Source organism: Diabrotica undecimpunctata, chromosome 1 (assembly GCF_040954645.1).
Source record: "Diabrotica undecimpunctata isolate CICGRU chromosome 1, icDiaUnde3, whole genome shotgun sequence".
Taxonomy (NCBI): Eukaryota; Metazoa; Arthropoda; class Insecta; order Coleoptera; family Chrysomelidae; genus Diabrotica; species Diabrotica undecimpunctata.
Genome location: NC_092803.1, coordinates 169601831 through 169617089, shown reverse-complemented (window position 1 = coordinate 169617089; position 15259 = coordinate 169601831). Strand labels below are relative to the sequence as shown.

The 15259-nt window shown below is 32.6% G+C and overlaps 1 long non-coding RNA gene across 1 annotated transcript in view; it reads right to left on the bottom strand.

The window, feature by feature from the left end:
* Window positions 1-12510: 12510 nt before the first annotated feature.
* Window positions 12511-15259, bottom strand: part of LOC140432555 (uncharacterized) — a 38430-nt gene continuing 35681 nt past the window's right edge. Inside the window, exon 5 of the long non-coding RNA XR_011949816.1 lies at window positions 12511-13798. This is a non-coding gene — a long non-coding RNA (uncharacterized lncRNA). The remainder of the gene's footprint in view (window positions 13799-15259) is intronic.

Below are 15259 nucleotides of genomic sequence, written 5' to 3'. Positions count from 1 at the left end.
ACAAGAAACACTGACAAAATGAAGAATTGTGTACACCAGATAGTTTTTTCCAAAAAAGTGGCTGATAAGAGTAGTTTTTATAACCAAACCTGGCAAAAGGAGACAGGAAATAGCTACGTCCCTAAGGTCGATAAGTCTGAAGTTATCTGTATTGAAGACTCTAGAACAAATGCTCGATAGAAACAGGGGGATTGAGTATTGGTTGAAACTGTAATACATCAGGTACAAACAGTACGCGTACAGTATACTAATTATTTTAATAATTATTTCATAATTATTACTTCTCCGAAGAAATTCTCTGAATTTTTTTTTAAACGTAATTGAACATTCCATGAACGAACAGCATGCTGTAAAACGCGAATATATATTATAATAAAATACTCGCAAATGTTCAAATAAATTAATGGTCGAACTGCCGCGTTTATGTTTCCATACTAACGAATAAATTATAAAGTCAATAATTTACACGTCAATACAAATAATAATTACTATTGACCACCAGATGGTACTAAAATCACATTTAAAATGTTAATCGTTATCGTAGGAACACCTGTATTTTTATAATTTTTATTAAGTGGAGGTATGGATCTCTATGTGCATGTTAAACAATTTTATACATTTTTAAATTAATTAATTTAAAATGAAATTAGCATAAAAACTGCGTTCACATATGAATACACAGGTATACTACCAATATATGTGCACACATTATGTGCAATACCGTGCAGCCAAGTTAGGTTAGGAGAATGTTATCTTGAAAAAGTATCACCACAGAAAATAGACACATAGAGCAGTGGCGCACCCGGGGGTTAACCCTCCCCCAGGGTACTATTCCGATACGATTACAAATTTTAAGGACTTAAAATGGAGGTAATATATAATAGTCTCCCGTTTTATACCGCTGTCGCGGCTTTGGGAGTATAGCAGGGTAGTCTGCTATATCTAGGGCCTACGGTATACAAGGAAGGTAACATGGCCAGTGCTACGCTTCAACCGTCTATTATTACCCCTGGTTTTACCCAAGGTACTCATTTTTATTCAGGCTGAGTCGACCTGGGGCCTATAGACATTTTTAAAATGTCTAGATGTTCTTGCCGGCGGTGGGATTCGAACCCCGGACCGCCGGCTTGCGAGGCAAGCATCCTACCGCTTGCGCTACGCAGGCCCAGGTAGGAGCCATAAAATGGAGGTACCATAAAAAAATTTCGGAGCCCAACCAAAAAATAAAGGTATATAGTATCGGCATATCTCGCAACAAGGAAAAAAATAAAATATATATATATATATATATATATATATATATATATATATATATATATATATATATATATATATATATAATTCTTTGGTAGGTAACTTTCGGGAAAGCGTGTCAAGTCAAGGATCGGCTAGAGATGGTATAAGCCAGTTTGGTGTAGAACTTTATTCTAAATGTGAAATTTTCGGTGATAGGCTGTCACCTTCATCAGCACCTAAATGGAAAACTTATTTAGTACAAATGGTGGAAGTTAACATTTAAAAACCTACATCAGATGGCAGGCAACCGTAAATACTTATTGACTCCTTGGTCATCATCAGTACCTAGCGTGCCTTAGGTAGTTTTAGATTCCTCCGTGGATGTGTTAGTTTTTTGCTCTGGAAACTTCAAAGTATTCTAACATTATTGCCACAAATGAGTTGTATTGCTCCTGTAGTGATCTGATTCTGTAGTACAGAAATATGTATTTACGGTTGCCTTCAATCTTGTACACATATTTTATTTTTTTTTTTTTTTTTTGTTGCGAGCTATGCCGATACCTACTAACTTCGCAGTGGCTTTAGTATTTTCTCAAAATTCTCTTATCATCCGGCCAGCATCTCGTCCGTATCAGAAATCAGATCGCTCTTTTTCTTTTTTTTTATTGTATTTTATTCCGTGTCTTCTTGCTATTCTTACAGTTTTTTCTCTAAAGTTCGTTCCTATTTTTAATATTTTTTCTTTCGAGAACGTCTTTCTCGGAACTTCTCTCTCCGCCTTTCTATTTCATGTTTTATTTTGTCTTTTTCCTTTTTTATTTATAGCATCTTCTGTTATAGAATGATGAGATACAGATACAGAATACAGATGCCATTTTTATTCTCTTACTCATGCGTTTTGTAGGTCTTCTTTAACTCCTTGCAGCTACTTCGATCTTGGTCTTCATATTTTCTTTCTTCCTCCTGAACACCATTCTATCATCGCGTATATCATTGCTTTATATCACTGCTCGTCAGATGTGAGCTAGCTATCTAGTTCCATATTGCTTTATTTTGGTCACGGTACTTTCAGTACTTTCTTAATATCTGCATTTGTTCTGCTTCATTCATTTTGATCTGCTTTGATTGGTCCCAGTATAGTTTTTATAATTTTCTTTTATGTCATGTTTATTAATTTTCTGAGTTTATGTAGTATTTTTGATTTTTATAGTTCTATAACTAGTTCTTTCCTTTTAATCGAATCAAATGGCTATTTGAAGTCTATAAATAATAATTCCAATTCGAATTTGTATTCATTTGCTTTTTCCAATATTTGTTTTATAATGTGTATAGCATCTATTATTGATCTTTCTTCTTAGAATTTAAATTGGGATTGTCCCAGTCTGTTCTTCGTAATATTTGACAATCTTCTTTGTAGTTTTGACGTCATTATTTTATAAGTCATACTTAGTAATGATATTCCTCTATAATTTTCATAAATTTATTGGTCACCCTTTTTATGTATTGTAATTAAATTTTCCCTTAGCTCCTCTCCACCCTATTTTATGTTCCATGTCAATTTCATCCTTACCTTTTTCATTTTTATCCTCTCTATTACTTCTTTCAACTCCTCTATTGTTGGCTCTTTTGAGATTTTGATGTCTGTAAGGATGTGCATCGCTTGCTATCGTCACCAGCTAGCCACCATGCAACTGCTCTGTACACACGTACTCTCACCGCAAGTTCTCCTTCCGTCAATGCGCGATGGAGATGGAGGACCGGCAACGATATAAAACAGCGTACACCGCAAGAGAGAATAAAGTCCCGCCAGAGTGCTGATCTGGTAGAAACTCCACCGGAAGATTGGGTGTTGACTGAATGCCAACCCTCCTGAGAGTTTTATCAGAATGTTAATCTAAAACAACTCCACCTAGGGTGATAATTGAAGGCCAACCGTTTCTGGCAAACTGTTGATCTAGTATCAGTCCCTTACCAGTCTTAGAGTGGTAATCTGAGACAGACCTATTCCGTAGCTAGGTGTTGATTAGTCACTTCCTGCTCCTTGCCGTTACGAGTGTTGATCGATCCGTCCATCTCTAATCCATCATTCCTTCTTTTCAGCGTGTATGTATAAACACACCGTATTTTCGTTTCGATTTTTATGACATTCATTATATTTTCATTTTTGCAGGTATTAAACAGTGGGTCACCCCCATCAACCCCCTAGGCCCCACTCACCACAACCAAACAAGTTTAAATTTCAAACCACTACTTGTGATATATCATTGAAAAGACTATAAAAAATGCTATCTAATGGTAGGTATAAATAATAATTATACAGAGTGAAGCAATAATTGCGAAACTTTGGCTTAAATGGAAAATTTAATAAGCTTTTGTTGAACTACAAATTTGTTAAAAATGTCAATTAAGTAAATATTTAAAGTGCGTTCCATTGTTTTGTAAACAGTAATATAGCCTATTTTCAAATTCTGCACTAACTTTGGCAAATGTTGTTCTAGTAATAGCACGACATGCTTGCGTAATTCTTTCTCGCAACTCCCCAAGTGACGCAGGTTGAGATTTATAAAGAACTGACTTGAGGTAACCCCATAGAAAAAAGTCAGATGGCGGTAAGTCTGATGACCTCGGTGGCCACTCAATAGGACCTCTTTTTCCAATCCATTTGTTCGGATAATTAGTATCCAACCAGTGCGTGACTGGAGCTGCATAGTGAGGAGGTGCTTCATCTTGTTGGAAGTGCAGCAAATCTTCGTCTAGAGCTAGGTTGCCTTGATCGTCCCTTTGGTTCTCGAATTCATGCACAATTAAAGGGTCGATAGTGTTTTCCAGCATATCGAGATAAATGTCGCCACTTAAATTGCCTGGTATGAAAAAGGGGCTAATTACAGCATTGCCTAATATTTCTGCCCAAACATTCAGTTTTTAAGGATATTGAGTCTGACCTCTGAATCGATGCGGGTTTGCATCACTCCAGTACCGACAGTTTTGTTTATTTACATTACCATTCAGCATAAAAGTACATTCATTAGTGAAACAATTATTTTTTAACATTCTCGGTTCAACGCGAATTCTTTCAGTCATGAGTTCACAAAATTCAATTCGTCGGTCTGGATCGTCATCGCCTAGTTCTGGAAAAATTTGTGTTTTGTACGGGCGAAACTTATATAATTTCAACACCTTTCTAACCGACTCATATGAAAGTCTTGTTATTGCAGATACTTGATAAGTTGCTGCAGTAGGCTCTATTGCAAAATTTCCAAGGACCTCAATTTGGGATGCTTCATTCAGTAATCTTGGGGCATCCTTTTTTTTATTTTGCACTGATCCGGTTTCCCGAAAATTTTTGAATCTGAATATTTCCCGAAATATTTGAGCTGTTCATAAATAACACTGGTTCTGGGAGGCAAATATGAAAATGAACTACTCCACGCGTTCAGGTATACTGTAACCATCGTGACAAAATACAGCTAAATGACAGTACCGATCGTACAAATGATGAAAGCTGATGACATTTAAAATTCTCAAATAAACCAAAAATTATTGAATCTGACAAAATCCAAAAAACAGATGTTTTCAACTTGTTTTGCAAAAACGGCAAATTAAGTTTTTATTTAACAAAAAAAAATTCCGACGAGCACTTATCATTAAAAATAATAGACCGAGAGATAACATTACAAATGTAAAAGTCATAATAAGCCAGCTGATATTAACACCCTGTATAATTATTAAACAATAATTATACAGGGTCATCAACCGAATCAACAAAACCTCATTAAATTTTCCATTAAAAGTCAAAGTTTTACAATTATTGTTTCACCCTGTATAATTATTATTTATACCATTTGCCCGCATTTTTTATAGTCTTTGCAATGATATATTACAGGTAGGGGTTTGCAATCCAAACTTTTTTGGTTGTGGTGGGTGGGGCCTACGGGGTTGATGGGGGTGAGTTCTCTTTCATGTCATTTTAGTTCCATCTTACTATCCTAGAAACGGTTTCAAGCATTTTTCGACATCAGCTTTTGGTCGTTAGATATAGACCGTTGTAAGTTTTAAAATTGACACACTGTATATTATCTCGGATATAATTTTATTTTGTTATTTGCTTTAAATATATTTTTATTTTAATTTAAACCTGCGTTTTACCGAGTCTGCTGTCTAAAGCACCCGTTACATGTCTACTTCGGCTGCTTCTTTTTGGTCCACCGTTTTCTCTTCCACATTTATTTCGTTTCCAAGCTATTCCTCCGTCAAGAGTTCTTTGTAGTAATCTGCCTATAATTATTTATATTCATTATCTATTATAACTATTCCTTATTTTTGATTTCGTTTGTTTTAATTTGTATTTCTTGATTTGTTCTTTAATATTGTTTTAAAACATATTAATGATTCTATTTGTTTTTCCTGTTCTATTTTTTGCATTTTTACATCTACCCATCTTCTTTTAGTTAGTCTTATAATTTTCTTAGTGTCCTTTCTTATTTTTTAATGATATAGCATAAAACATATGCTATGATTTATTGGTATGATAATGTTAATTGTATATTTAATTTATTTGTTTATTTAAATGTAGTATAGGCTCCTGAAAAATAACAATTGTAACTGTGGCAAGATGTCATTTTTATCAGTGTGTAGACCCGTGTTACAAAATACCTAAAGTGCATTAACGTCCTCATCAAGTTGGCACCCGCCTTTCAAACCTCCTTAATTAGGGTTGATTAAGAAACGAGATAGAGGCCCAAAAACATGAAATAATATCTGCCCTTTCAGTCTTCCAGGCCGGTTTCCTTTATCTTATCGGCTATCAACAAACGTGCACGAGTCAACAGTTCAGAACATCAATCGCAAGTATAAAAAATGTGCCCATCGTATAAAATATGTGGTGGCCACTCAGTATTTAACTACCGACCGACCTTTAGGATAAATTTTTGCAGAAATTCGGTAGGTTATATTAAATTACACCTACAATAGTTCAAATTAATAAATAAAAACAAAAGATTTTTGCAATATAAAAAGTAAAAAGAAAAAAATATTAGTTCCCATAAAAATTTATATATAAAAAATATCAAAACAACCATTAGAAAATTAGGTAATACTTTCAAATTAACGTATGGACTCAAATACTATATAAAAATTTATACCGGCTTAACAGAAAATTTACATATAGGCATAACATACCACAAGAGAACACAAATAGTGTTTATTTCTTGTTTTTGTTTAAGATCTGCTAATATCGATTCATCCGTGTAATATTTTTTAGGCGATAAACTATCCCTTCCTCTCTTTGGTGGCCTTCCTTGTGTACGTTTTTCAAATAGTCTTTCCTTTAATGCGATTCTCAGTAGTCTGTCTTCCTCCCTCTTCTCAGTCTTCTCACGTGATTATTGTCTATCTTACTACATATAACACCATACATTGCGCTCTTCTCCTTATGTGCGCCTATCCGTTACGGATATTAGACAATAACAGGGCACAATATACGGTCCAGGTATTCCAGTTTGCAAACGTTTTATGGTTATGCACAATTCACGCTCCTTGCCCAACCTGTGCAGAACTTCTTTGTTGGTAACTTTGTCGATCCAGGAAATCCAGGAATCTCTTCAGTGATGTTTCATTTAAGGCCCATGACTCCACTCCATAGAGAAGAACGTAGAATACGAAACATTTTAGTAAACTAACTTTTATTTCCAATTTTATATCGTGGTTGTTAAAGATTTTTTTCATTCTTATCTTGCTCTTGGATAGCCAATGAACTGCTAGAATATTGCAGAATAGTCATGACAGCACAGCTAACAGCATTAATTAACAAAATTATAACATACAATAAAATACTGGAAGAATAGAGAACTAGAGAACAAAAGGGTAATGAAAAAGGGCAACAAAAAACATGAAATTTACAACTAAAAGTTTATCCAAACCAATAAATCAGAAGATAAGTTTCGCAGATAAATAACTTATCTGGAAGATTATCAGATAATCAGATATGCAGACGATACAGTTATTTTAAGTGATGACATGAATGGATTACAATGCCTTTTAAATGCCATTGATACAGTGGGAAGAGAGTTTGGCCTAAACATAAACTGTTCAAAAACAAAACACATGGTGTTTAGCCGTTTAGCACATCAAGATGCACGATTATATGTTGAGGGTCATATAATTCAAAGAGTGTCCAGTTTTAATTATCTTGGTTGCCATATTACTGAACAACTAGATCCAGATCAAGAGATAAAACGTAGAATCGAGATAGCCCGCACGATATTTTTAAAAATGAAGTCATTCTTCTGTAATGATAACTTGCAACTTCAACTTCGAAAGCGCATGGTTAAATGCTACATTTGGTCAGTCCTCTTATACGGTGTCGAAGCATAGACGTTAAAAATATCCACCATTAATCGTCAGGAGGCCTTTGAAAAATGTGGCTGCACAGACTAAAATCTGTGACCGTGTTGGGTCACTCAGCCGCGGAATTGGCAAAATAATTTTGTTCTCCTCATCGGCTGAACACACGAATCGAGCCCACGTTTGTCGGTAGGTGACCTCAATGCTCATGTTCCGCGAGCTTAGTCCATTTGATCTTCTTGAAGAGTATTAGGTGCCTGAAGGGCAACTTGTCTGTCTGTACAGTTCAGTCACTCATCTGTATTTTGTGGTATTGGCACTTCATGACTGGTGGAACAGAAGGTTATTAGTACAGAGTTAAGAGAAAATAATATTAGATAAAAAGTAATAATAAGTGGGGTGTGTATTCCTACGTGTATACAGGCATCACACACCCCGCGTATATATTTTTTGGTTTTTGTTTTTTCTTTTTATATAGTGTAGCTAGTTATAAGTAGCTAGTATAGTAGCTAGTTATAGTAAAATAAAAATAGCTGAATAAAAGGAATAAAACGTAAGTATAAATGTACGTTTTTTTGGTCTTCTGTTACTGTGTACGTTCGACTATTGCATGACTATCTCATTTCTTCACTGTCCTTCTGGGTCTTCTCTGTATCCAGCCAGCTGCTATCTGGGCGGCCCATGTGTACTATCCTATTGTTTTTGTCATAGTCTGTCAACTCTTTTATTAATCTATTTGGGTAGTTCCTGTGAATGTTGAAAATTACGTGTGCTTTATAAATTTACGTAGTTCTGAGAATTTTTTCTTTTGTTCTGGATCCCTAAATACGTACCTTAATGGAACGTACTTAGCTATATTTAAAAGCAAAGTATATTCTCTGATCTGATGGTTCTGGACTATTTGTATTTTCTTTCTCTTGGATTTGTACGTGTGTCTCATGCGGTTGAGGCGTATGTTAGTGTTGCAAGAATATACAATTTGCCATCCTAATCTCAGTTTACTCTTCCGACCTATTAGTGATAAGAGTTAACTTCTAAGTGTTGTAGATTTGTTAACCGTTTGTTGGCCGGTAAGATTTTTGAAGTTACAATTCTATACGCGCGTTCGACGTTGGAAATTTGTACGGGAGTGAATCGCAAGATGTAAGTAAAAGAGAGACAGAAGATATATTTTCTCTCTCTCTTTCTCTCTCGAGAATAAAAATGTTCCTTTTGTAAATATATTGAATATTAACTAATATTATTATTATTTTTCTATTCTGTTCAGATTTGTCTTGAGCCTCGTTAGGCATGTTAAATTAAAAATTAAAACTTGTAAATATCTCAAGAAAGTTCAAATGTGTACTTATATACACAACAAACAACAATTGAATTTTGTATCTGTCAATGTCAGACAAATTGACAGTTGTATCACGAAACAATATTTTTATTGTAGTAATATTATTATCATGGTAAATTAAACATATGCGTAAGTAAGTTATGTATATTATCATTTTTAAATACTTATGAATATTGCATTTTAATTTGTATTGTATTATTATATTGAATTATGTTGCAGTGTATTGTATTGTATTTTTATATTAATAACAAAATAAACAATGAATTTTACTGCAGAATATGTGTAAAAAAAAATTTTTGCATTCAACTTCTTTCATACATATATGAAAATAAAATATACATTTTTATCAAAATATTGATTCAATCCTTCATTTACTATACACCCATTACAGGTCAAATGGTGTTTATATACAGCAAACGATGCACCATATACCTATATACCTAATTCTGTTTCTCCTTCTGCTCTCTCTTACCTATGGCATTACATTATGTAATGATTGTCCATTACATGTGCAACGTCGATTAATCATTACACATGTACATTACATGTGTAATGATTAATCGACTCCCATATAAATTTGTAACGGCGAATGCGTGTATAGAAGTATAACTCGTTTTTTTTTTTGTTTGAACAATGGGGAGCTGGTCCATATATCTCTGGCAATGGATAGACGGATTTTGAAAATTAAAACCTGTAATAGTTGGACCATACATATTTTGAATTAAAGGATAAAAAACTGCCGAAAATCAGCATTAAGAAGGAAAAAAACTAAAAAATATATTTACTCAGAGGTAAAATTGTTCCTTTATTTTTGTATCATATTATAGTATTACAGATTCTACACAAGAGTTACAATATATTTTCTTGTAAAATATTTGTCTTTTTTATTACAATGTCCTTGAAATTACTGGTGCAACTATTGCCTTTATTGTTGTCGATTGATAGACGACTTGTCATATAAAAAATATATATATATATTTCAAATTGTTTATAAGAGAACATCAGAGTTTTTATTTTATAAGAATTGGGCCAATAACCACTGAGTACAGTCAAAATGAAAAAAGTGCTCCATCTAACCCGGAATTAGGTGTCCTAAGTAAAAAATGGACAAAGAATATTTTTTAGTATTTAGTGATAAATTAAAGCAAATATACGAGCCCTTTCCCATATCAGTTGGCCCAACGTTAGATTGATGAGAAAATTAAATTTTAGAGAACAGAAATAAAAGCGCAGCGTAAATTTTAGAAGATTTTATGCATCGAACAACATTTTTGAATTTCTTTATTATAGAAAATATTTTATAACTTAATGAAAACTATTGATTAAACAAAATAGAAATAAATTTAAAAAAAAAAACGCATGGAATATTGTAATATTAACAAAAAAAAATGTGAAAGGTTACCACTGAGTTACATTGCCTTTATTTTTAATGACATCCACAAAAACCTTAGAGGAATAGTTTTTACCAAGTTCTGACAAAATTCTGATGTAAACGAATCCCATTTTTCTTGCAATTTTTCCTTTAATTTATTGACAAACATTGACTGGCAGGATATTTTCTCAAAGCTTTTTTCATTTCGCGCCACAAAGTCTCTATCGAAGACAAGTCGGGATTGTTAAAAACCCATTCCAGAAGTATTATGTCATGGTCTTCAATCCACTTTAAACTCTGCTTTGAGGTATGACAACCTGCGCCGTCCTGTTGGAAGACAAAATCTTTGGCTGATGTTAACGGTATTCCATAATCGGTAAAAGAGATTCTTCTAAAATATTCAAATATTTGTCCTTGTTTACAATCCCATCAATAAAATGTAACTTTCCCACACCTTTTCTTTCATTTTGATGTCATTTTTCCATAGCTACCTCTGGATTTAACGTAATTATGAAAAAATCAACGTATGTTGATATAAGTCAATGCATAGATAGGGTTTAGTGATTTTTTTTTATTGTTGAAAATAAATAAAAAACCATAAGTGTAATGTTTTTAATAAATATTAATAAAAATGCCATATTAATCAATATAGGAACTTATAAAAACATGCAGAGTATAATATGTTTATGGTAATCGACTTAAACTGCAAATTCCACAGGTGGGCCAACTGATATGGAAAGGGGCTCGTATACTCATATATGTAGGCGAACAAGATCAGACTGGTTAAAAACCATGAAACAAATTTAACTACTAAAATAGGTAAACATGTCGACAAGAGATCGATCGATGTAAAAATTAAGTATAATAGTAGGTAATAGTAAACTTGATCAAAGTTGAAGGTTATTTCCTCAGTTGAAGGGTGTAATGGTGTAAACCAATTTATATGAGAATCTATTGTAATCCCACTGCATACAAATATTTGTGATATTTGACCAACACGTATTATAGTTTGTTCTCTGCCTTTAAAACAAAGAAATATTCAGAGTTCTCCAGTATATTAAATTACCCGTATTAATAAATATTTCATCCTTGAACGCGACTACTGTTTTGGAATTAAGCCCCGGAGTATTTAACCAGCTCCATTGGGCAATTGACCTCCAAGAGAGCATCAGCAGCAACAACAGCAGCGATCGCGGCTTACATTATCATAAGGGGCACGCGCCGCCAATAAGGCGCGCGACGAACCTTTGAAGGACCAATGGCGAGTGGCTGGTGGCACGCGCGAAACACCCTTTCGGCTGCCTAGAGGGCCGGTGCCGTGACGCTCTATAGTACAGGCACCGTAAGCATTATTTTGGAAAAGAGATAGAATTGTTTTTCAATTTATACGCAAATAAATAGGTGTTTATGATAACATCGACGGAATAACGTAAAAAAACGAAATTAGATACTATAAAAATAATATTAATATATAGAGTTTAGTATTAAAAATACAATAAAGTAAACCAAGAGAAAAAAAATAACGGTCCTTCTTAATAAATTTTATTCTTTTGAGTTTAATAAATATTAACTGCTTCAGAACTACTTCAGAAATATAGTAATCTTACACTAAAAATACACTAACTTCGTTTTAAAAAAAAATACACTAAGCATCCAAGGGATTCAAAGAACCACTTATAAACAACACAGTCATGTCTAACTAGATATACACCAAGAACAAGAATATTTTACTGCATATTTTTATTGATTAAACGAAACCCTTTGATAATTAATAACAAGAATTTTCATATTAAATACAAAGAGAGAGAATATGTCACCTTCGATCAAGGAAATAATAATTTGTAACAAAAAAACAAAATTTGTTTAATTTACTAATGTTTACATTTTGTAAACGATTTCTGAAGTGGAAATTGAAACGTCAATAAACTTACTTTAGCCTTTAATTGTGGCTTATTCCCATTTAAATAGTAATTACTTTAACATGCCACAAGAAAATAGCTTCAGAACAATAATAATTTGTAAGCAGCAATCAACGTTAAGAGACATTGTCTATTCAATATCAATTCCAGATAACTAGGTTCTTAAAAATAGATACCTTACCTTAAATATGTACGATAGGTAAAAAATTTAAAAATTAAAACAAACTGAATAAATTAAAAAATACATTTATTAGGTAAATAAAATATAAGAAATATTGAATTACTCTTATGTTGGTCTTTGTTGTTAATCGAAAGGGAGACTGAGAAGCTGTCAAGACCTGTTACCTTCGTGAAAATCAACCAAGCTATCGTCTGTAAAAATGGCAAAGCAGCTGGCCTTGAGAATATAAGAACGAAAAAAATTAAGAAATTTGGCATAATAGCAAGGAAATGGTTAGCAGACGTAATTAACAAATGCTCTAAATAAAACTGGGAACAAATTTGTAGGAAAGACAAAGTCATAGCCTTTGGAGATAATCCCAAGAGCTACAGACCATTATCGCTTCTGTGCCACCTATGGAAGGTCCTCGAACGAATGATCCTTAACAGGCTGACAGTTACTATTTATTCTCTTAAAAAAACTTAAACAAACTCAATACGTAGAAAATAGTTTCGAAAATCACAAAATCACTGGGACAGTTTTTATAGATCTTACAGCTGCTTATGACACTTATAAACATAGGCTGCTCCTTGGTATACAGCTGCTCCGTTTAGTATACAATTTGCTCCAAAATCGCAGTTTTTTCGTAGAATTCCATGTAAACAGAAGTCGCTAGAGGACACAAAAAAATAGGCTGCCACAAGGAAGCGTTTTGGCCTCAACAAATGGGTAGAACAGATTTGGTAGAACAAATATGTAGAAAAAACATAAAACTAGAAAATTAGTTGGAAAACTTAAAAACCAAATATGTTGAGAAAAGTTAAAAGTGGAGCAACGAAGAATTATACAAGTTATACATCGCAGAAATAAAGAATTGTTACTTTGGAGCATATATCACATAAACTAAATGGGAATATAGGAAAAACCAAGAACAAATATTGCAAGATTCAGCACCAGAAGAGGTAAAAGAAGTAATAAAGAAACTAAAAAATAATAATCGCACAGGAAAAAGCCGACTGCTGGCGGAAATATTAAAAGGAGAAGTAAGAATAATTCAACTATATTTATGTATGGATAATTTCAAAAATTTTATAGTTGGGGCACGTATTGCAGATGGCAAAGAAAAAAAAGGCCCTCAAAGTATCAGAGATATTAGATATGACAAATGAAAGAAGAGAAAGGCAAAAAAGAATGGAGAAATTCAATTTAATATTATTTTAGATTCCCTATTGTATTCTCCGCTATGGTCTTCTGATGTATACTCGTGGTTGTAAATCATGAAAATTTGGAAAGAAGCGCGTCTTCGGACCTTTTACGCTGAGACTTTACTCAATTCAAGTCACATGCTGTATCTCGGCTTGCCATTATTTACAAAATTTTTTACTGTTTTCTGATAGACGTGGCCAGTTTTTTTAGTCTGGGTTCCAATTCTGCAAAATTTCCAACAATTAAATTTTTACATAATACGTTTATAATTTTATTTATAATTTTTAACTTTTTTTGCGAGTACTACAAAGTTCATTGAAGATGGACTGATTAGTCCGAAAACGTTTTAAACTAACTCCTTTTGGATTATTAAATTTAATTTTTAGTTAAATATACCAATTACGACGAAAGTGTTTTACTTCGATGTTCCAGTTTTTTAACATATACAGCCAACTCCTGGGAATTATCCCCTTTTTAATTTTAAATAAAAACCTTTGTTGTAGTTTCGCAAATATAAACATTGTTGAAATATTAACAAACTTTCTGTTAGTAACTCCGAAACCAACGAATTTAGCCAAACAATATTTCAATTAAGGGTACTAGCTTATTAATAAAAAATACCGTATTTAAAGTTATCTTAAAATACACAGGTTGCCCGAAATGAGGCAATTATTGACATACTTAATTTTTTAATATTTTTTCTTGAATGCGAACACTTTGTATATTAACGGATAACTATAGTTTAATTATTTTATCGTTTAAACAATATTTAGAATATTTTAAGTATACTATATTATTTCATAATAAATTCTACCTTAAAAATATTATTAAAATTAATTATAATAATATATAATTAATACAGTATTATTAATTAAACGTATCGTTTCCAGAACAAAATATGATTAAAATATGGTAGTTCATATTTCTTTCCTAGATGGCGCCGTTAGTTGACTGCACTTACAGTGTGACCGGTCACTGTCATCATAGCCTTTTATATAGATAGGTACTTAATGTAATTTAAAATGAATAAAAAAATGATTTTATATCCAATGAGCTGACATCATACTACTATGTAATCACATACAAATAAAATATTATAAGTATTGTTATAGATAGAAAATGTAAAAATAGAAAACAAAACATATTATAAACATTCAACCTTACTTTTCGTCAATTATTTCTTGTATTAATAGAGGAAGATAATTGTTAAAATAAAATTCTCTTAATTTGTTGGCCCTTTGCTCCCATATTTGCTTATCTTTTTCAATGCCCGAATATTAATTCTTTCGCGGTCCACACGAAAAAGTAACAACAGTTTTTATTTGCTACAAATAACTGCCTTTAAATTTGATAGTAATATGCATGATTTCTCTTTAAAATATATCTATTAGCTTTCACTTCCCTATACTTTAGTATCTTTTTCTCTATTGCATCTTTAAGAAATAAACGTTTTGCTGAAATTGGACATTTAATTTCGACAATAATATTATTACCTATAAGTATATCAGGTGTTGCAGCTAAAAAAAGATATTCCTGATAAACATACATTTTTGATGGGCAGATATCTAAAGCGAGAATTTGGCTGATTCCTATACTGCAATGGATTTTTTTTCTATTCCATAGGCTGTGAATTTATTTCCTTTAAAAACATTTAAAATAATGTCTTTGCCAATTTTTGTTTGTCG